This window comes from Pelophylax lessonae (genome assembly GCF_965119305.1).
Source record: "Pelophylax lessonae genome assembly, chromosome: 4".
Lineage (NCBI taxonomy): Eukaryota > Metazoa > Chordata > Amphibia > Anura > Ranidae > Pelophylax > Pelophylax lessonae.
Genome location: NC_138771.1, coordinates 441,555,892 through 441,578,846, shown reverse-complemented (window position 1 = coordinate 441,578,846; position 22,955 = coordinate 441,555,892).

The window sequence follows — 22,955 nt, the reverse complement described above, 5'->3', positions numbered from 1 at the left end:
GCGGAAGTGGAGGTAATCATACCTCCACATCCTGCGCCTCCACCCGAGGATCACACATCCGTGGGAAGCGAGAGGAGGAGCCAGGGCTCACCAACCTACCATAGGGGCAAAGCAAGCCAGGCGATCAGAGGGGTGGATGAGCGTGCATTGCAAATAGAAACAAAAGGAGCCAAAAGAGCATGTGAATGGATGAAACACAAACAAAAAATGAATTACCATATAAACAACAAAGTATACAAGAAAATACACCTAGTGCAACAATCGATGCAGTATATATAAAGCACTCCATTTAGCAATAACGTGGCGATCCGTGGCTGGGAAAAGAAGAAGAAAGGGGGGGGGGGAAATGTAGGAGGGGAAGGGAAACATCACCAGCCAAGGACCGTCACGCTGTATACGTTATAAAGTATCACAAATTACCTTTCCACAAATACATCAACAGTTTGTGGAAATTGCCACATGAGTCCAAAATGAGGATTGGTCAGGAATAGTGTTGAGCGAACACGGACTGTATTATTCGTGTTCGTACCGAATAATTGGATTTTTTTTACCCGAACACGGACACGGACACTTTACTGTATGTTCGGGTAAAAATCCGTGTTCGGTCGTTTTATTTCCGGGTTTTGCATGCTTTGGCGCTCTTTTCATGGCGGGCTTTCAACAGCCAATCAACAATCGTTTAACTGGTGTGCCTTAAGCCATCCCAGCCATGCCTGCAAATGTCTTAGTAGCTGTGATTGGCCGTCTGAAGCATGTGACCAAGTCTTTATAAGTTCGAGGCAGCCGCCGCAGCAGCGTCATTCTGCTGCTTAGCTAAGGGACAGAGCACACATCAATGTGCTGGCTGCTGATTAGGGAAAGATAGGCAGGAAAAAACCATTTGTGTCCGGATAGAATTGAGGGACAGGTCGGAGTGTTTAGGCAGGGCGAGTTGTAGGCATTTTAGGGATAGAGTCTGCTGAATTATAGGGTCAGTGTCTTCTACAAACTACAATCGATATTGCTGTGTGGGGGGTGGGGTGAATCTGCACTCAATCCTGATCTACGATCTCTTCTCAATCCTGTTAGGGACAGAGTCTGCTGAATTTTAGGGAAACTGTGTTCTACAAACTACAATCGATATTGCTGTGTGGTGTGGGATTGGAGATAGGCAGGTGTCAGTGATCCACATCCATTTTTCTGTGTGTGAGCTGCAGTGAACACAATCTTTTTGGGCTGCAGTGAACACAATCTTTTTGGGCTGCAGTGAACACAATCTTTTTGGGCTGCAGTGAACACAATCTTTTTGGGGTGCAGTGAACAAAATCTTTTTGGGGTGCAGTGAACACAATCCTTTTTGGTGTGCAGTGAACACAATCTTTGTGGGGTGCAGTGAACAAAATCCTTTTTGGGGTGCAGTGAACAACATCCTTTTTGGGGTGCAGTGAACACAATCTTTTTGGGGTGCAGTGAACACAATCTTTTTGGGGTGCAGTGAACAAAATCCTTTTTGGGGTGCAGTGAACAACATCCTTTTTGGGGTGCAGTGAACACAATCTTTTTGGGGTGCAGTGAACAAAATCCTTTGTGGGGTGCAGTGAACACAATCTTTTTGGGGTGCAGTGAACACAATCTTTTTGGGGTGGAGTGAACAACATCCTTTTTGGGGTGCAGTGAACAAAATCCTTTTTGGGGTGCAGTGAACAAAATAATTTTTGGGGTTCAGTGAACACAATCTTTTTGGGGTGCAGTGAACACAATCTTTGTGGGGTGCAGTGAACACAATCTTTTTGGGGTGGAGTGAACAACATCCTTTTTGGGGTGCAGTGAACAACATCCTTTTTGGGGTGCAGTGAACACAATCTTTTTGGGGTGCAGTGAACACAATCTTTGTGGGGTACAGTGAACAGAATCTTTGTGGGGTGCAGTGAACACAATCTTTGGGGGGTACAGTGAACACAATCTTTTTGGGGTGCAGTGAACACAATCTTTGTGGGGTGCAGTGAACACAATCTTTTTGGGGTGGAGTGAACAAAATCATTTTTGGGGTGCAGTGAACAACATCCTTTTTGGGGTGCAGTGATCAAAATCCTTTTTGGGGTGCAGTGAACACAATCTTTTTGGGGTGCAGTGAACAAAATCCTTTGTGGGGTGCAGTGAACAGAATCTTTGTGGGGTGCAGTGAACACAATCTTTGGGGGGGTACAGTGAACACAATCTTTTTGGGGTGCAGTGAACACAATCTTTGTGGGGTACAGTGAACAGAATCTTTGTGGGGTGCAGTGAACACAATCTTTGGGGGGTACAGTGAACACAATCTTTTTGGGGTGCAGTGAACACAATCTTTGTGGGGTGCAGTGAACACAATCTTTGGGGGGGTACAGTGAACACAATCTTTTTGGGGTGCAGTGAACAACATCCTTTTAGGGTGCAGTGAACACAATCTTTGTGGGGTGCAGTGAACAACATCCTTTTAGGGTGCAGTGAACACAATCTTTGTGGGGTACAGTGAACAGAATCTTTGTGGGGTGCAGTGAACACAATCTTTGGGGGGTACAGTGAACACAATCTTTGTGAGGTGCAGTGAACACAATCTTTGTGGGGTACAGTGAACAGAATCTTTGTGGGGTGCAGTGAACACAATCTTTGGGGGGTACAGTGAACACAATCTTTTTGGGGTGCAGTGAACACAATCTTTGTGGGGTGCAGTGAACACAATCTTTTTGGGGTGGAGTGAACAAAATCATTTTTGGGGTGCAGTGAACAACATCCTTTTTGGGGTGCAGTGATCAAAATCCTTTTTGGGGTGCAGTGAACACAATCTTTTTGGGGTGCAGTGAACAAAATCCTTTGTGGGGTGCAGTGAACAGAATCTTTGTGGGGTGCAGTGAACACAATCTTTGGGGGGGGTACAGTGAACACAATCTTTTTGGGGTGCAGTGAACACAATCTTTGTGGGGTACAGTGAACAGAATCTTTGTGGGGTGCAGTGAACACAATCTTTGGGGGGTACAGTGAACACAATCTTTTTGGGGTGCAGTGAACACAATCTTTGGGGGGTACAGTGAACACAATCTTTTTGGGGTGCAGTGAACACAATCTTTGTGGGGTGCAGTGAACACAATCTTTGGGGGGGTACAGTGAACACAATCTTTTTGGGGTGCAGTGAACAACATCCTTTTAGGGTGCAGTGAACACAATCTTTGTGGGGTGCAGTGAACAACATCCTTTTAGGGTGCAGTGAACACAATCTTTGTGGGGTACAGTGAACAGAATCTTTGTGGGGTGCAGTGAACACAATCTTTGGGGGGTACAGTGAACACAATCTTTGTGAGGTGCAGTGAACACAATCTTTGTGGGGTGCAGTGAACACAATCATTGTGGGGTGCAGTGAACTCAATCTTTGTGGGGTACAGTGAACACAATCTCATACTTCTGAAGATTTGAGGGTGCTGCCTGTTCCATACTCCCCCTACTCCTCATCTAGCCTTTTAGGGGTACAAACAATAGTAATTGGGGCCTAGTGTGGTTGTGTACGTGTGATATACATACACTTTTTTTGGATCATATTTTCTATTCCGCTATTTAATCAAAAACCTTTGGGGATCAGTTAAATTGGGGGATAGTCTGTGTTGGTACGTGTGAGAGAGATCCACCTTTCCAAGTTGTTGGGGTTCATCTCATACTTCTGAAGGTTTGAGGGTGCTGCCTGTTCCATACTCCCCCTACTCCTAGCCTTTTAGGGGTACAAACAATAGTAATTGGGGCCTAGTGTGGTTGTGTACGTGTGATATACATACACTTTTTTTGGATCATATTTTCTATTCCGCTATTTAATCAAAAACCTTTGGTGATCAGTTAAATTGGGGGATAGTCTGTGTTGGTACGTGTGAGAGAGATCCACCTTTCCAAGTTGTTGGGGTTCATCTCATACTTCTGAAGGTTTGAGGGTGCTGCCTGTTCCATACTCCCCCTACTCCTAGCCTTTTAGGGGTACAAACAATAGTAATTGGGGCCTAGTGTGGTTGTGTACGTGTGATATACATACACTTTTTTTGGATCATATTTTCTATTCCGCTATTTAATCAAAAACCTTTGGGGATCAGTTAAATTGGGGGATAGTCTGTGTTGGTACGTGTGAGAGAGATCCACCTTTCCAAGTTTTTGGGGTTCATCTCATACTTCTGAAGATTTGAGGGTGCTGCCTGTTCCATACCCCCCCTACTCCTCATCTAGCCTTTTAGGGGTACAAACAATAGTAATTGGGGCCTAGTGTGGTTGTGTACGTGTGATATACATACACTTTTTTTGGATCATATTTTCTATTCCGCTATTTAATCAAAAACCTTTGGTGATCAGTTAAATTGGGGGATAGTCTGTGTTGGTACGTGTGAGAGAGATCCACCTTTCCAAGTTGTTGGGGTTCATCTCATACTTCTGAAGGTTTGAGGGTGCTGCCTGTTCCATACTCCCCCTACTCCTAGCCTTTTAGGGGTACAAACAATAGTAATTGGGGCCTAGTGTGGTTGTGTACGTGTGATATACATACACTTTTTTTGGATCATATTTTCTATTCCGCTATTTAATCAAAAACCTTTGGGGATCAGTTAAATTGGGGGATAGTCTGTGTTGGTACGTGTGAGAGAGATCCACCTTTCCAAGTTTTTGGGGTTCATCTCATACTTCTGAAGATTTGAGGGTGCTGCCTGTTCCATACCCCCCCTACTCCTCATCTAGCCTTTTAGGGGTACAAACAATAGTAATTGGGGCCTAGTGTGGTTGTGTACGTGTGATATACATACACTTTTTTTGGATCATATTTTCTATTCCGCTATTTAATCAAAAACCTTTGGGGATCAGTTAAATTGGGGGATAGTCTGTGTTGGTACGTGTGAGAGAGATCCACCTTTCCAAGTTGTTGGGGTTCATCTCATACTTCTGAAGGTTTGAGGGTGCTGCCTGTTCCATACCCCCCCTACTCCTCATCTAGCCTTTTAGGGGTACAAACAATAGTAATTGGGGCCCAGTGTGGTTGTGTACGTGTGATATACATACACTTTTTTTGGATCATATTTTCTATTCCGCTATTTAATCAAAAACCTTTGGGGATCAGTTAAATTGGGGGATAGTCTGTGTTGGTACGTGTGAGAGAGATCCACCTTTCCAAGTTGTTGGGGTTCATCTCATACTTCTGAAGGTTTGAGGGTGCTGCCTGTTCCATACCCCCCCTACTCCTCATCTAGCCTTTTAGGGGTACAAACAATAGTAATTGGGGCCTAGTGTGGTTGTGTACGTGTGATATACATACACTTTTTTTGGATCATATTTTCTATTCCGCTATTTAATCAAAAACCTTTGGGGATCAGTTAAATTGGGGGATAGTCTGTGTTGGTACGTGTGAGAGAGATCCACCTTTCCAAGTTTTTGGGGTTCATCTCATACTTCTGAAGATTTGAGGGTGCTGCCTGTTCCATACCCCCCCTACTCCTCATCTAGCCTTTTAGGGGTACAAACAATAGTAATTGGGGCCTAGTGTGGTTGTGTACGTGTGATATACATACACTTTTTTTGGATCATATTTTCTATTCCGCTATTTAATCAAAAACCTTTGGGGATCAGTTAAATTGGGGGATAGTCTGTGTTGGTACGTGTGAGAGAGATCCACCTTTCCAAGTTGTTGGGGTTCATCTCATACTTCTGAAGGTTTGAGGGTGCTGCCTGTTCCATACTCCCCCTACTCCTAGCCTTTTAGGGGTACAAACAATAGTAATTGGGGCCTAGTGTGGTTGTGTACGTGTGATATACATACACTTTTTTTGGATCATATTTTCTATTCCGCTATTTAATCAAAAACCTTTGGGGATCAGTTAAATTGGGGGATAGTCTGTGTTGGTACGTGTGAGAGAGATCCACCTTTCCAAGTTGTTGGGGTTCATCTCATACTTCTGAAGGTTTGAGGGTGCTGCCTGTTCCATACCCCCCCTACTCCTCATCTAGCCTTTTAGGGGTACAAACAATAGTAATTGGGGCCTAGTGTGGTTGTGTACGTGTGATATACATACACTTTTTTTGGATCATATTTTCTATTCCGCTATTTAATCAAAAACCTTTGGGGATCAGTTAAATTGGGGGATAGTCTGTGTTGGTACGTGTGAGAGAGATCCACCTTTCCAAGTTTTTGGGGTTCATCTCATACTTCTGAAGATTTGAGGGTGCTGCCTGTTCCATACCCCCCCTACTCCTCATCTAGCCTTTTAGGGGTACAAACAATAGTAATTGGGGCCTAGTGTGGTTGTGTACGTGTGATATACATACACTTTTTTTGGATCATATTTTCTATTCCGCTATTTAATCAAAAACCTTTGGGGATCAGTTAAATTGGGGGATAGTCTGTGTTGGTACGTGTGAGAGAGATCCACCTTTCCAAGTTGTTGGGGTTCATCTCATACTTCTGAAGGTTTGAGGGTGCTGCCTGTTCCATACTCCCCCTACTCCTAGCCTTTTAGGGGTACAAACAATAGTAATTGGGGCCTAGTGTGGTTGTGTACGTGTGATATACATACACTTTTTTTGGATCATATTTTCTATTCCGCTATTTAATCAAAAACCTTTGGGGATCAGTTAAATTGGGGGATAGTCTGTGTTGGTACGTGTGAGAGAGATCCACCTTTCCAAGTTGTTGGGGTTCATCTCATACTTCTGAAGGTTTGAGGGTGCTGCCTGTTCCATACTCCCCCTACTCCTCATCTAGCCTTTTAGGGGTACAAACAATAGTAATTGGGGCCCAGTGTGGTTGTGTACGTGTGATATACATACACTTTTTTTGGATCATATTTTCTATTCCGCTATTTAATCAAAAACCTTTGGGGATCAGTTAAATTGGGGGATAGTCTGTGTTGGTACGTGTGAGAGAGATCCACCTTTCCAAGTTGTTGGGGTTCATCTCATACTTCTGAAGGTTTGAGGGTGCTGCCTGTTCCATACCCCCCCTACTCCTCATCTAGCCTTTTAGGGGTACAAACAATAGTAATTGGGGCCTAGTGTGGTTGTGTACGTGTGATATACATACACTTTTTTTGGATCATATTTTCTATTCCGCTATTTAATCAAAAACCTTTGGGGATCAGTTAAATTGGGGGATAGTCTGTGTTGGTACGTGTGAGAGAGATCCACCTTTCCAAGTTTTTGGGGTTCATCTCATACTTCTGAAGATTTGAGGGTGCTGCCTGTTCCATACCCCCCCTACTCCTCATCTAGCCTTTTAGGGGTACAAACAATAGTAATTGGGGCCTAGTGTGGTTGTGTACGTGTGATATACATACACTTTTTTTGGATCATATTTTCTATTCCGCTATTTAATCAAAAACCTTTGGGGATCAGTTAAATTGGGGGATAGTCTGTGTTGGTACGTGTGAGAGAGATCCACCTTTCCAAGTTGTTGGGGTTCATCTCATACTTCTGAAGGTTTGAGGGTGCTGCCTGTTCCATACTCCCCCTACTCCTAGCCTTTTAGGGGTACAAACAATAGTAATTGGGGCCTAGTGTGGTTGTGTACGTGTGATATACATACACTTTTTTTGGATCATATTTTCTATTCCGCTATTTAATCAAAAACCTTTGGGGATCAGTTAAATTGGGGGATAGTCTGTGTTGGTACGTGTGAGAGAGATCCACCTTTCCAAGTTGTTGGGGTTCATCTCATACTTCTGAAGGTTTGAGGGTGCTGCCTGTTCCATACCCCCCCTACTCCTCATCTAGCCTTTTAGGGGTACAAACAATAGTAATTGGGGCCTAGTGTGGTTGTGTACGTGTGATATACATACACTTTTTTTGGATCATATTTTCTATTCCGCTATTTAATCAAAAACCTTTGGGGATCAGTTAAATTGGGGGATAGTCTGTGTTGGTACGTGTGAGAGAGATCCACCTTTCCAAGTTGTTGGGGTTCATCTCATACTTCTGAAGGTTTGAGGGTGCTGCCTGTTCCATACCCCCCCTACTCCTCATCTAGCCTTTTAGGGGTACAAACAATAGTAATTGGGGCCTAGTGTGGTTGTGTACGTGTGATATACATACACTTTTTTTGGATCATATTTTCTATTCCGCTATTTAATCAAAAACCTTTGGGGATCAGTTAAATTGGGGGATAGTCTGTGTTGGTACGTGTGAGAGAGATCCACCTTTCCAAGTTTTTGGGGTTCATCTCATACTTCTGAAGATTTGAGGGTGCTGCCTGTTCCATACCCCCCCTACTCCTCATCTAGCCTTTTAGGGGTACAAACAATAGTAATTGGGGCCTAGTGTGGTTGTGTACGTGTGATATACATACACTTTTTTTGGATCATATTTTCTATTCCGCTATTTAATCAAAAACCTTTGGGGATCAGTTAAATTGGGGGATAGTCTGTGTTGGTACGTGTGAGAGAGATCCACCTTTCCAAGTTGTTGGGGTTCATCTCATACTTCTGAAGGTTTGAGGGTGCTGCCTGTTCCATACTCCCCCTACTCCTCATCTAGCCTTTTAGGGGTACAAACAATAGTAATTGGGGCCCAGTGTGGTTGTGTACGTGTGATATACATACACTTTTTTTGGATCATATTTTCTATTCCGCTATTTAATTTAACTGGGCCTCCATGCGAGACCTGTGTGCCTTGTTGCGCTGTTTTGAGTACTCCACCAACATGGCCAGTGGCAATGACGCCGTTCTCAGCTTAACTATCCCACTTCTATGCCTCCTTGAAAAAACAATTCGGGCGATGATGGAAGAGGATGTGGCACAGGATGAGGAGGAGGAGGAGGATGAAGAGGTAACATTTCCAAGGCTTTCAGGGCAGTCATTCGCAAGGGGCTCCGAGGGTGGGTTCCTGCACACGCAAACGCCAGGGACGCAATTGTCCAGCAGGGGCACAGTTCTGGAGGATGAGGAGGATGAGGAGGAGGAGGAGCTGGAGGAGGAGATGGAACCATGTTCACAGCAGGGTGGCACCCAGGCCAGCTCATGGCCATCACTGGTGCGTTGCTGGGGGGATACAGAGGACACGGACGATACACCTCCCACAGAGGACAGCCTTTCGTTGCCTCTGGGCAGCCTGGCACACATGAGCGATTACATGCTGCAGTGTCTCCACAACGACCGCCGAGTTGCCCACATTCTAACTTGTGCTGATTACTGGGTGGCCACGCTGCTGGATCCCCGTTACAAGGACAACGTACCGTCCTTAATTCACTCACTGGAGCGCGATCGCAAGATGCGCGAGTACAAGCGCACGCTGGTAGACGCCATGCTGCTGGCATTCCCATCTGACAGCGGGGCCACAGTGGAAGCACAAGGCAGAGGAGGAGGAGGAGGAGGTCGCCAACGCAACCAGGGCACCGCCAGCACCTCAGAAGGCAGGGTTAGCATGGCCGAAATGTGGAAAAGCTTTGTCAGCACGCCACAACAAACAGCAGCACCAGCAGCTCAGATGGAACGTCTTAGCAGGAGGCAGCATTTTACCAACATGGTGGAGCAGTATGTGTGCACATGCCTACATGTAGTGAATGACGGGTCTGCCCCCTTCAACTTCTGGGTCTCCAAATTGGGCACATGGCCTGAGCTTGCCCTTTACGCCTTGGAGGTGCTGGCGTGCCCTGCAGCCAGTGTATTATCTGAACGGGTATTTAGCACGGCTGGGGGCGTTATAACAGACAAGCGCAGCCGCCTGTCCAGAGACAATGTGGACAAGCTCACGTTCATTAAAATGAACCAGGCATGGATCCCACGGGACTTTTCCGTACCTTATGCAGAATAGCAATGGATACCGACCTTACCCACCCATTGTTCCATTTTTGCTCTTTCTCACTCTTTTGGGGTGTACCCTCATTTAAAATTTTTGAAAAGAAGCAGTGTTGGCTACCTCGTCCTCCTCCTCAGGGCCAGATTAATGTAGGGGCTATTGGAGCTGCAGCTCCAGGCCCCTACCTTTTATATAGGCCCCGGGTTGGCCATATTCACTGTTACCGCTCTTCTGTCACTTGTAAACACAGAAGTCTGGCTTCTATGCTCGCTTCCCCAGGCAGCACCCTCAGAACCTCCCCACACAGCGTGAAGGCCGGACAAGGAGGGACAGTTGGCGATGCATGGATGTGTTTATGGGCTTCAGAGACAGCATCCCATGTTGAATTAGGCATGCATGGCTGCACCCTTCCTCCTCTGGGTGCATGGCAAGGCACGGCCCTTAAGGCCCTTCAAAATCCTCAGCACCAAGCCCATGATGCTGTTAATCCGGCCCTGGTCCTCCTCCACCGCCGCTTCCACCTACACCGCCCATAGGTGTGCGCAGCCTATTGCATTAAGGTGTGCACCCCAAAGTTGAAATACACATGCATGTGTTTGCCAGCAGGGAGAGTAATGTATCGGGGCCATGTACCTGTAGGCAAGGAGAAATAGAGCAGAGCAGGTCCCAGGGAGATCTTTCCCATCTCCTCACTGGCAATGCTATGTGCCCTAGGTGATTAGGGTGTGCCCAGGCACACCCAGCACACCCTGTGCGCACGCCTATGTCACCGCCACATCCACCACCACCTCAACCTCCCTCCTACTCCATATGGGCCTCGTCCTTCAGAGATGAAGAAGAACATTGTTTTATTTTTCTGTTTTTTTTTGTTGTTTTAAGTTATTTCCCTATCCACATTTGTTTGCAGAGCACTTGCCATGCTCTTAATTACGTTTTGCTGCCATTTGCAGCACTCTAGCCCTTTCCTTTGGTGTTTTAGAGCCATTTTAGTGCCTTAAAGTTCGGGTCCCCATTGACTTCAATGGGGTTCGGTGTCCGGGAAAAGTTCGGTAAAAGTCCGGGACACGGACCCGGACTTTTTTTTAAAGTTCGGCCGAACCCGTCGAACACGGACATCTAGGTGTCCGCTCAACCCTAGTCAGGAACAAATCATAAAGAAAATAAATAAACATATGGCTCCCAGGAAGCGGTTATCAAAAAAAGCCTTACAAAGGCACAATTCCGTTTGTGGAATGAGCAGATTTTTAGATTTTTATTTCTCCCAGAGTCTTTGTGGCCCTATCTCATGACTGCCAGGTGGAACAGGGGACCAACGTGCATGGGGTAGGGGTCCCGTCAGGTGTGAGTGGGGTAATATGTCTAAATGCAAGATTGCAAGACAGTCTCTATCCCAGGAATGGTTTGTAGGTTAAAACCTCATTAATTCCTGGGGGTTTGATGGCATCCAGCGACTCAATCCAGTAAGTTTCTTTTTGTAAGATGCGCTTGTCCCAATTACCCCCGCGGGGGTCTGGGGCAATGACATCCAAGACCGTGAATTTCACAGTTTTGTTATTGTATCCATGATGCAAACCAATGTGCCTGGTGACACTCGTTTGTATGGTTCTGCCGTCAGAGTGGTAGATGTGGTCCCCAATACGTTGGCTCAACTTGCGAATCGTCTTGCCGACGTAGAAGGCCCCACATTGACAGGTCATCAAATAAACAACACCTTGCGTGTTGCAATCGGCAAAGTGTTGGGGCCTAAAGTATCTGCCGTTGGGTAATCGGACCTTAGGTCCGCAAAGGATCCAGGGACATTTGTCACAGGATCCACAGGGATAAGTACCTTTTTTAGGAAATTGAGGGGTGTTGTCTGGTCTATAGTGACTTTTTGTCAAGCGGTCACGAAAGGAAGTCGCACGTCTGAATACCAGATTAGGTCTGGTACCTAGATATTTGGCCAAGATATGATCCTGAGTAAGGATAGGCCAGTGTTTGCTGAGGATCCTGCGTAAAAGATTGTCATGTGCAGAAAAGGTGGTAATGAATCTGACATTTTGATTGACCTGTTGGTTCTTGACTTTGTAGAGAAGTTCAGTTCTCAACCAGGACATAGCCCGATTGTATGCTTTTCTGAGCAGTTTTCTGGAGTAGCCCCTCACAAGTAGGCGCTCTTGCAAGTGTTTGGCTTGTATTTTAAATTTGTGTTCCGTGGAGCAATTCCTGCGGAGTCTTAAATATTGGGCATAAGGAATGCTGTTTATCAGGGGGGTGGGATGGGCACTTGCTGCGCATAGGATCGTATTGCCAGCACTAGGCTTGCGATAAAGATCGGTATCAATAGATCCATCTGGCAAGAGACTGATCTTCACGTCCAAAAAAGGAATTTCGAATTTATTGAAAGAATAGGTGAATTTTAGATTCATATTGTTATGATTTATAGCTGCAAAAAAGAGCATCAGATCCTCTTGAGTTCCCGTCCAAATGATGAGCAGGTCATCAATGAATCTGTGCCAGATGAGTATATAGGGCAGCCATCTATCCATATTTTCGTCAGAGAAGACCAGTCGTTCCCAAGCGCCAAGGTAGAGATTGGCATAAGAGGGTGCGCAGCAAGTGCCCATCGCAACCCCCTGAATTTACAGGTATATTTGATCAAGGAAGGTGAAATAGTTTCTGGTGAGTATGAACCTGAGGAGTCTGAGAACAAACTCCATTAGGGGCCAGGTAGTGTGGTCCTGCTCTTTAAGGAAGGACTCCGCCATTCGGATGCCCTGGTCGTGCGGGATACTTGAGTACAAAGCCTCAATATCTATGGCAACGAGCAGGGCATCCAGAGGGACGTGAATCTCTTCCAAATGTTTGAGCAGGTCAGTGGTATCTCGGATGTGAGACGGAAGTCTCACAACATGTGGTAACAGAAAAGAGTCCACATACCTGCTGGCATTCTCAGTGAGTGATTGGTTTCCTGAAACAATTGGCCTACCGGGGGGGCGCTCAAGGTTCTTGTGTACCTTAGGCAAGGTATAAAAAGTCGGGGTCTTGGGGTGTTTGGTATTCAAAAAATTATAAGTGTCTCTGTCAATCAAACCATCGGTGAAGGCATTTGAACATAATGATTTAAATTCATGGATGAAGTCCTGAATATTATCGGGAGAGATAGGAAGGTACCAATCTCGATTATTCAAGACCTCCAGGCACATGGTTTCATACTGAGAAGGGGACAGAACAACAATGTTACCACCCTTGTCGGCTGGTTTTATGAGAATATCTTTATTGGCTTGAAGTTGCTTAAGAGCCTCTGTCTGCTCAGGACTTAAGTTGCTGGGTATGGAGGGCCACGTCGTTTGTTTGATTTCCAATGATACTCTTTGGACAAACGCCCAAATATTGGGGTTGGTCGTCAAGTCGGGGAATTTCTCCGACTTGGGCTTGAACTTGCCGACCTTGGAGGAGGGAACCAAGGCCGATGAGTTCGTTGCCTGAGAATCAATGGAATCTATAAAGGAGCACACTTCGGTGTTGCCCTCTTCATAAAGGAGAACCAAGTCTCGAAGTGCTCGGCTTTCTGCCATAGTGAGGTGCTTGGTCTGCTCCGCTAGTTGTTTCTCCAGCATTTTTTGTTTTCTGTCATCGTCATAAAGATATTTAAAGGTTAGATTACGAGCAAATAAATGCAAGTCTTTAATGGTTTCTGACGAATCCAAAGGCCTGGAGGGACAGAAACCTAGACCGAGACCAAGCACCTCCCTATGGGCAGTAGATAATGCAAAGTCAGTCAAGTTGATGATATTGAAATCATTGGAAGCAGTGGAATGGTTGTTTAATGAGTTTTGGACTTTATGTAAATGTCCAGGTTTCCCTGTTTTACATTTCTCGGAGTTTGAGGGTTGGGTAGCCCTAAAAAACCGTCATCTGTAGATGTGGATGCAGAATCGTCAGAGGGTGTGGTGGGTGTCAGACCTTTGTTTAATATTTTTTGTAAAGTGGGTGCTAAATTGGTCATGTGAGTGGGTGTTTTTAATTGTGCGTTAGTGTCCGGTTTTTTCTTGCTATTGCCATGAGATTGTGTAGGTGAGGGGCCTGTGCTGCCTCGACCTCTTTTTTGTGATTTAGTGCGTTTGTTTGGGATAGAGTGACCTTGTCTAGAGAGTTGTGAAGGATGTGAAATGGAACTGGAAAGTGAAGAATCGGATTCCAAAACTTCATCTGTGCGATTCGAGTGGTGTTTCGTGTGTGTTTTGACATTCCGTGAAGTGCGTATTTTACTGTTCCATCTGTAAGCATAGCCTTCAGCGAAGGCTTGCTTGTCCTTTTGGAACTTGTTTTGCTTTTTCACAATAATTTCCTTATTCATAACTTCCAATTTATTTTTCACTTCCAACCAGTTGGTGGAAAAGGTTGGCAGTTCAAAGATATGTTCAAATTGGGTATTCATTGCATCAACTTCTTTATCCAATGATATCATATCCAACTTGTACTGGACTACGAGTGATTTCATTAGATCTGTACTGCATTTATTAAGGATTTCTTCCCACTCCTTTTTAAAACTTTCAGAGGGATCTCTGAGAGTAGGGAGGGTATGAATTCTCAAGCCTTGGGGGCTAATATTGTCATCTATGTATTTTTGGAAATACTCGATATGCCAGTACAAGTGTGATTTACGCTTGAGCAGACCTTGCATTTTGTTCAAATATATTCGGAGGTCTTCCTCCGCTTTAGTCCGAGATCCACATGTGGATTGAATACCTGACATAAACCCCGTCCAAGCCACACCAAGCAGGTCCATGATTCCCAACAGCACAAGGTCCCGAGGCACCCGCGGACAAGAGATGGCAATGACTCAAAAAAGAATGGAGAAAAAAAGAGGAAAGAAAAATTATTAAGTAATTAGATAACCACTACATGGGAGAGTTCAAAAAAGAGAGACCAATAACCTTAACAGTTTAGACTCTAAATAGAACAAATATTGCACAATATATTATTTCAAACACTTCTGGCACTAGGCCAGAGAAAAGGAAGGCGCCCTCGGGTGTGTTATCCACCCTGAATTAACAATAAAGGATTAAAGTGTTTGATATACAAGACATGTTAGCAAAGTACCGACAACCCAGTTGAATAATCAATTTGTGGTAGAAAAAGACTACCAAAAAAGATGGATGGGGGCTCGAGGTGTTCGAGCCTTCATCCAGAAAATACATGGAAGGCCATGAATGAGAGAGAGGTGTAGAGAAGGGGAAAAACAAAAGCTGGATAAAAAAAGGGGGGAAGAGAAAAAGAAAATGAAGAGAAAGAAAAAGGGAGGGGGAGAGAAGGGGGACAGGAGGAGAAAAAAGAAGGAATAAAGAAAAAGAGGAAAGAGAAAGAAAATGAAGAACAAAGAGGCAAAAATAGAAAAATGAGAAAAAAGAAGAAAAAAAGGGAAACAGAACAAAGATCCAAGAAAAAATGATGAGGGCTGGTGGGATTTTAATGGTACCGTAGAAAAAATCATAGAAGAGGTGATAAAATCAAGTATTTTATTTATACATCATTAAAAACCAGGTAGGGGAAGACATTTGTATATGTATAAAAACATATCAACGGGTACATACAATACAGTAACAAAGGTATAGACAATAGGCGATGATGGATATATAGCTCATCCGGTGTGCAAGACCTCGGAGAATTAACCCAACATGTTTCGCAGCCTATTTGGGGCTGCTTCTTCAGGGGTCTGTAACATGCTATATAAGAAGAGAGTTTTAATAGACCTATGTAGAAACAAAACAAGTGATGAATAAACAAACAAGATACAACTTAATGGTTAAACATGCACATGCGGCTCCTGTGTGTACAATGCACAGCCCATCACCACAAATCGTCACCCAGCAGTGCACCAAGGAGGAAGAGAGCCCGGGATCCCCACAATACGTCTTACCCACGAATGTGGAGGAGAAATAAGACAAGGATAGTCAAATGGCGTATGTGTTGTGAACCAAACAAGGCACCCAGGGGGATACCAATAGGGTTCGAAAAGTAAAAAGAGAGAGAACACCAAAAGTTTCCAAAGGGATATCCAAGGGAAGTGTTTGCTGAAGCAGGTAAGAGTAAAAATAAAACTTAAAAAGGCAATAATTTACCTTCAATGGTACTGAATTATATATGACTCGATAATGAGACAGAGTGATTTGGAACCCAAAAGCTCCTATCTCTAAAGAGAGAAATATAGAATATATTTAAAGACATAACTACTCCTGACAAAAAAGCAACTTAGGAGGACAAGAAGGAAAGAAAGGGAAGGGGAAAGGAGCCAGAGAACATAAAAAGAGAAAAAAAGATAGAACAAAAGAAGCAACACAGGGAAAGAAAGAAATGGGAAAAAATGGAAAGGGGGACAAAACACACACCAAACATAAAAAAAGGAAGAAAAAAGGGGGTGGGAAAGGAGGGGGGAGGAGGAGAAACAAAGAAGGAAAAGCAAATGAATAAAAAGAAAAAGAAGGAAACGAGAAGGAGATGGCTACCTCACAGAGAATGCTGATAAATTATGGAGAGGCCGATGGAGGAAAAAGCAGCTAAGCATCTACAGATACAGTGGGTAGTGTCTAGTTGTCATGCTCGTTCTGAGGTACGCCAGAGGAACCACCTAAAAGTATCCAGATAGGGTTGACCCAGTAGCGCAAAGCACCTAATGGGGAGATACAGAAATAATTTGAAATTGAGACATAGCCTGAGGGTTCGCATGATAGCAAACCTCCGGGCATGGCCATCAATCAAGCAACAGACCTCCGGGCATGACCAACGACACGTACTTACCCACATGTATTCCGATGGAGAGCATGGCCTTCTCACAAAGGTATAAAACGCCAAACCTCCCGCTTATATACTACCTCAACCCGACGCCGGACGCACGTCATAGACATGCGCCACGGCGTGGGTCAGATCCTCAACAATGCGCACACCGGAAGCGCGCATAGTGCTGCACTGAACTCGGCCGCACCACGCAGCCGCGTGCAGCCATGGAGAGCGGAAGTGGAGGTAATCATACCTCCACATCCCGCGCCTCCAACCGAGGATCACACATCCGTGGGAAGCGAGAGGAGGAGCCAGGGCTCACCAACCTACCATAGGGGCAAAGCAAGCCAGGCGATCAGAGGGGTGGATGAGCGTGCATTGCAAATAGAAACAAAAGGAGCCAAAAGAGCATGTGAATGGATGAAACACAAACAAAAAATGAATTACCATATAAACAACAAAGTATACAAGAAAATACACCTAGTGCAACAATCGATGCAGTATATATAAAGCACTCCATTTAGCAATAACGTGGCGATCCGTGGCTGGGAAAAGAAGAAGAAAGGGGGGGGGGGGGGGGAAATGTAGGAGGGGAAGGGAAACATCACCAGCCAAGGACCGTCACGCTTTATACGTTATAAAGTATCACAAATTACCTTTCCACAAATACATCAACAGTTTGTGGAAATTGCCACATGAGTCCAAAATGAGGATTGGTCAGGAACAAATCATAAAGAAAATAAATAAACATATGGCTCCCAGGAAGCGGTTATCAAAAAAAGCCTTACAAAGGCACAATTCCGTTTGTGGAATGAGCAGATTTTTAGATTTTTATTTCTCCCAGAGTCTTTGTGGCCCTATCTCATGACTGCCAGGTGGAACAGGGGACCAACGTGCATGGGGTAGGGGTCCCGTCAGGTGTGAGTGGGGTAATATGTCTAAATGCAAGATTGCAAGACAGTCTCTATCCCAGGAATGGTTTGTAGGTTAAAACCTCATTAATTCCTGGGGGTTTGATGGCATCCAGCGACTCAATCCAGTAAGTTTCTTTTTGTAAGATGCGCTTGTCCCAATTACCCCCGCGGGGGTCTGGGGCAATGACATCCAAGACCGTGAATTTCACAGTTTTGTTATTGTATCCATGATGCAAACCAATGTGCCTGGTGACACTCGTTTGTATGGTTCTGCCGTCAGAGTGGTAGATGTGGTCCCCAATACGTTGGCTCAACTTGCGAATCGTCTTGCCGACGTAGAAGGCCCCACATTGACAGGTCATCAAATAAACAACACCTTGCGTGTTGCAATCGGCAAAGTGTTGGGGCCTAAAGTATCTGCCGTTGGGTAATCGGACCTTAGGTCCGCAAAGGATCCAGGGACATTTGTCACAGGATCCACAGGGATAAGTACCTTTTTTAGGAAATTGAGGGGTGTTGTCTGGTCTATAGTGACTTTTTGTCAAGCGGTCACGAAAGGAAGTCGCACGTCTGAATACCAGATTAGGTCTGGTACCTAGATATTTGGCCAAGATATGATCCTGAGTAAGGATAGGCCAGTGTTTGCTGAGGATCCTGCGTAAAAGATTGTCATGTGCAGAAAAGGTGGTAATGAATCTGACATTTTGATTGACCTGTTGGTTCTTGACTTTGTAGAGAAGTTCAGTTCTCGACCAGGACATAGCCCGATTGTATGCTTTTCTGAGCAGTTTTCTGGAGTAGCCCCTCACAAGTAGGCGCTCTTGCAAGTGTTTGGCTTGTATTTTAAATTTGTGTTCCGTGGAGCAATTCCTGCGGAGTCTTAAATATTGGGCATAAGGAATGCTGTTTATCAGGGGGGTGGGATGGGCACTTGCTGCGCATAGGATCGTATTGCCAGCACTAGGCTTGCGATAAAGATCGGTATCAATAGATCCATCTGGCAAGAGACTGATCTTCACGTCCAAAAAAGGAATTTCGAATTTATTGAAAGAATAGGTGAATTTTAGATTCATATTGTTATGATTTATAGCTGCAAAAAAGAGCATCAGATCCTCTTGAGTTCCTGTCCAAATGATGAGCAGGTCATCAATGAATCTGTGCCAGATGAGTATATAGGGCAGCCATTTATCCATATTTTCATCAGAGAAGACCAGTCGTTCCCAAGCGCCAAGGTAGAGATTGGCATAAGAGGGTGCGCAGCAAGTGCCCATCGCAACCCCCTGAATTTACAGGTATATTTGATCAAGGAAGGTGAAATAGTTTCTGGTGAGTATGAACCTGAGGAGTCTGAGAACAAACTCCATTAGGGGCCAGGTAGTGTGGTCCTGCTCTTTAAGGAAGGACTCCGCCATTCGGATGCCCTGGTCGTGCGGGATACTTGAGTACAAAGCCTCAATATCTATGGCAACGAGCAGGGCATCCGGAGGGACGTGAATCTCTTCCAAATGTTTGAGCAGGTCAGTGGTATCTCGGATGTGAGACGGAAGTCTCACAACATGTGGTAACAGAAAAGAGTCCACATACCTGCTGGCATTCTCAGTGAGTGATTGGTTTCCTGAAACAATTGGCCTACCGGGGGGGCGCTCAAGGTTCTTGTGTACCTTAGGCAAGGTATAAAAAGTCGGGGTCTTGGGGTGTTTGGTATTCAAAAAATTATAAGTGTCTCTGTCAATCAAACCATCGGTGAAGGCATTTGAACATAATGGTTTAAATTCATGGATGAAGTCCTGAATATTATCGGGAGAGATAGGAAGGTACCAATCTCGATTATTCAAGACCTCCAGGCACATGGTTTCATACTGAGAAGGGGACAGAACAACAATGTTACCACCCTTGTCGGCTGGTTTTATGAGAATATCTTTATTGGCTTGAAGTTGCTTAAGAGCCTCTGTCTGCTCAGGACTTAAGTTGCTGGGTATGGAGGGCCACGTCGTTTGTTTGATTTCCAATGATACTCTTTGGACAAACGCCCAAATATTGGGGTTGGTCGTCAAGTCGGGGAATTTCTCCGACTTGGGCTTGAACTTGCCGACCTTGGAGGAGGGAACCAAGGCCGATGAGTTCGTTGCCTGAGAATCAATGGAATCTATAAAGGAGCACACTTCGGTGTTGCCCTCTTCATAAAGGAGAACCAAGTCTCGAAGTGCTCGGCTTTCTGCCATAGTGAGGTGCTTGGTCTGCTCCGCTAGTTGTTTCTCCAGCATTTTTTGTTTTCTGTCATCGTCATAAAGATATTTAAAGGTTAGATTACGAGCAAATAAATGCAAGTCTTTAATGGTTTCTGACAAATCCAAAGGCCTGGAGGGACAGAAACCTAGACCGAGACCAAGCACCTCCCTATGGGCAGTAGATAATGCAAAGTCAGTCAAGTTGATGATATTGAAATCATTGGAAGCAGTGGAATGGTTGTTTAATGAGTTTTGGACTTTATGTAAATGTCCAGGTTTCCCTGTTTTACATTTCTCGGAGTTTGAGGGTTGGGTAGCCCTAAAAAACCGTCATCTGTAGATGTGGATGCAGAATCGTCAGAGGGTGTGGTGGGTGTCAGACCTTTGTTTAATATTTTTTGTAAAGTGGGTGCTAAATTGGTCATGTGAGTGGGTGTTTTTAATTGTGCGTTAGTGTCCGGTTTTTTCTTGCTATTGCCATGAGATTGTGTAGGTGAGGGGCCTGTGCTGCCTCGACCTCTTTTTTGTGATTTAGTGCGTTTGTTTGGGATAGAGTGACCTTGTCTAGAGAGTTGTGAAGTATGTGAAATGGAACTGGAAAGTGAAGAATCGGATTCCAAAACTTCATCTGTGCGATTCGAGTGGTGTTTCGTGTGTGTTTTGACATTCCGTGAAGTGCGTATTTTACTGTTCCATCTGTAAGCATAGCCTTCAGCGAAGGCTTGCTTGTCCTTTTGGAACTTGTTTTGCTTTTTCACAATAATTTCCTTATTCATAACTTCCAATTTATTTTTCACTTCCAACCAGTTGGTGGAAAAGGTTGGCAGTTCAAAGATATGTTCAAATTGGGTATTCATTGCATCAACTTCTTTATCCAATGATATCATATCCAACTTGTACTGGACTACGAGTGATTTCATTAGATCTGTACTGCATTTATTAAGGATTTCTTCCCACTCCTTTTTAAAACTTTCAGAGGGATCTCTGAGAGTAGGGAGGGTATGAATTCTCAAGCCTTGGGGGCTAATATTGTCATCTATGTATTTTTGGAAATACTCGATATGCCAGTACAAGTGTGATTTACGCTTGAGCAGACCTTGCATTTTGTTCAAATATATTCGGAGGTCTTCCTCCGCTTTAGTCCGAGATCCACATGTGGATTGAATACCTGACATAAACCCCGTCCAAGCCACACCAAGCAGGTCCATGATTCCCAACAGCACAAGGTCCCGAGGCACCCGCGGACAAGAGATGGCAATGACTCAAAAAAGAATGGAGAAAAAAAAGAGGAAAGAAAAATTATTAAGTAATTAGATAACCACTACATGGGAGAGTTCAAAAAAGAGAGACCAATAACCTTAACAGTTTAGACTCTAAATAGAACAAATATTGCACAATATATTATTTCAAACACTTCTGGCACTAGGCCAGAGAAAAGGAAGGCGCCCTCGGGTGTGTTATCCACCCTGAATTAACAATAAAGGATTAAAGTGTTTGATATACAAGACATGTTAGCAAAGTACCGACATCCCAGTTGAATAATCAATTTGTGGTAGAAAAAGACTACCAAAAAAGATGGATGGGGGCTCGAGGTGTTCGAGCCTTCATCCAGAAAATACATGGAAGGCCATGAATGAGAGAGAGGTGTAGAGAAGGGGAAAAACAAAAGCTGGATAAAAAAAGGGGGGAAGAGAAAAAGAAAATGAAGAGAAAGAAAAAGGGAGGGGGAGAGAAGGGGGACAGGAGGAGAAAAAAGAAGGAATAAAGAAAAAGAGGAAAGAGAAAGAAAATGAAGAACAAAGAGGCAAAAATAGAAAAATGAGAAAAAAGAAGAAAAAAAGGGAAACAGAACAAAGATCCAAGAAAAAATGATGAGGGCTGGTGGGATTTTAATGGTACCGTAGAAAAAATCATAGAAGAGGTGATAAAATCAAGTATTTTATTTATACATCATTAAAAACCAGGTAGGGGAAGACATTTGTATATGTATAAAAACATATCAACGGGTACATACAATACAGTAACAAAGGTATAGACAATAGGCGATGATGGATATATAGCTCATCCGGTGTGCAAGACCTCGGAGAATTAACCCAACATGTTTCGCAGCCTATTTGGGGCTGCTTCTTCAGGGGTCTGTAACATGCTATATAAGAAGAGAGTTTTAATAGACCTATGTAGAAACAAAACAAGTGATGAATAAACAAACAAGATACAACTTAATGGTTAAACATGCACATGCGGCTCCTGTGTGTACAATGCACAGCCCATCACCACAAATCGTCACCCAGCAGTGCACCAAGGAGGAAGAGAGCCCGGGATCCCCACAATACGTCTTACCCACGGATGTGGAGGAGAAATAAGACAAGGATAGTCAAATGGCGTATGTGTTGTGAACCAAACGAGGCACCCAGGGGGATACCAATAGGGTTCGAAAAGTAAAAAGAGAGAGAACACCAAAAGTTTCCAAAGGGATATCCAAGGGAAGTGTTTGCTGAAGCAGGTAAGAGTAAAAATAAAACTTAAAAAGGCAATAATTTACCTTCAATGGTACTGAATTATATATGACTCGATAATGAGACAGAGTGATTTGGAACCCAAAAGCTCCTATCTCTAAAGAGAGAAATATAGAATATATTTAAAGACATAACTACTCCTGACAAAAAAGCAACTTAGGAGGACAAGAAGGAAAGAAAGGGAAGGGGAAAGGAGCCAGAGAACATAAAAAGAGAAAAAAAGATAGAACAAAAGAAGCAACACAGGGAAAGAAAGAAATGGGAAAAAATGGAAAGGGGGACAAAACACACACCAAACATAAAAAAAGGAAGAAAAAAGGGGGTGGGAAAGGAGGGGGGAGGAGGAGAAACAAAGAAGGAAAAGCAAATGAATAAAAAGAAAAAGAAGGAAACGAGAAGGAGATGGCTACCTCACAGAGAATGCTGATAAATTATGGAGAGGCCGATGGAGGAAAAAGCAGCTAAGCATCTACAGATACAGTGGGTAGTGTCTAGTTGTCATGCTCGTTCTGAGGTACGCCAGAGGAACCACCTAAAAGTATCCAGATAGGGTTGACCCAGTAGCGCAAAGCACCTAATGGGGAGATACAGAAATAATTTGAAATTGAGACATAGCCTGAGGGTTCGCATGATAGCAAACCTCCGGGCATGGCCATCAATCAAGCAACAGACCTCCGGGCATGACCAACGACACGTACTTACCCACATGTATTCCGATGGAGAGCATGGCCTTCTCACAAAGGTATAAAACGCCAAACCTCCCGCTTATATACTACCTCAAC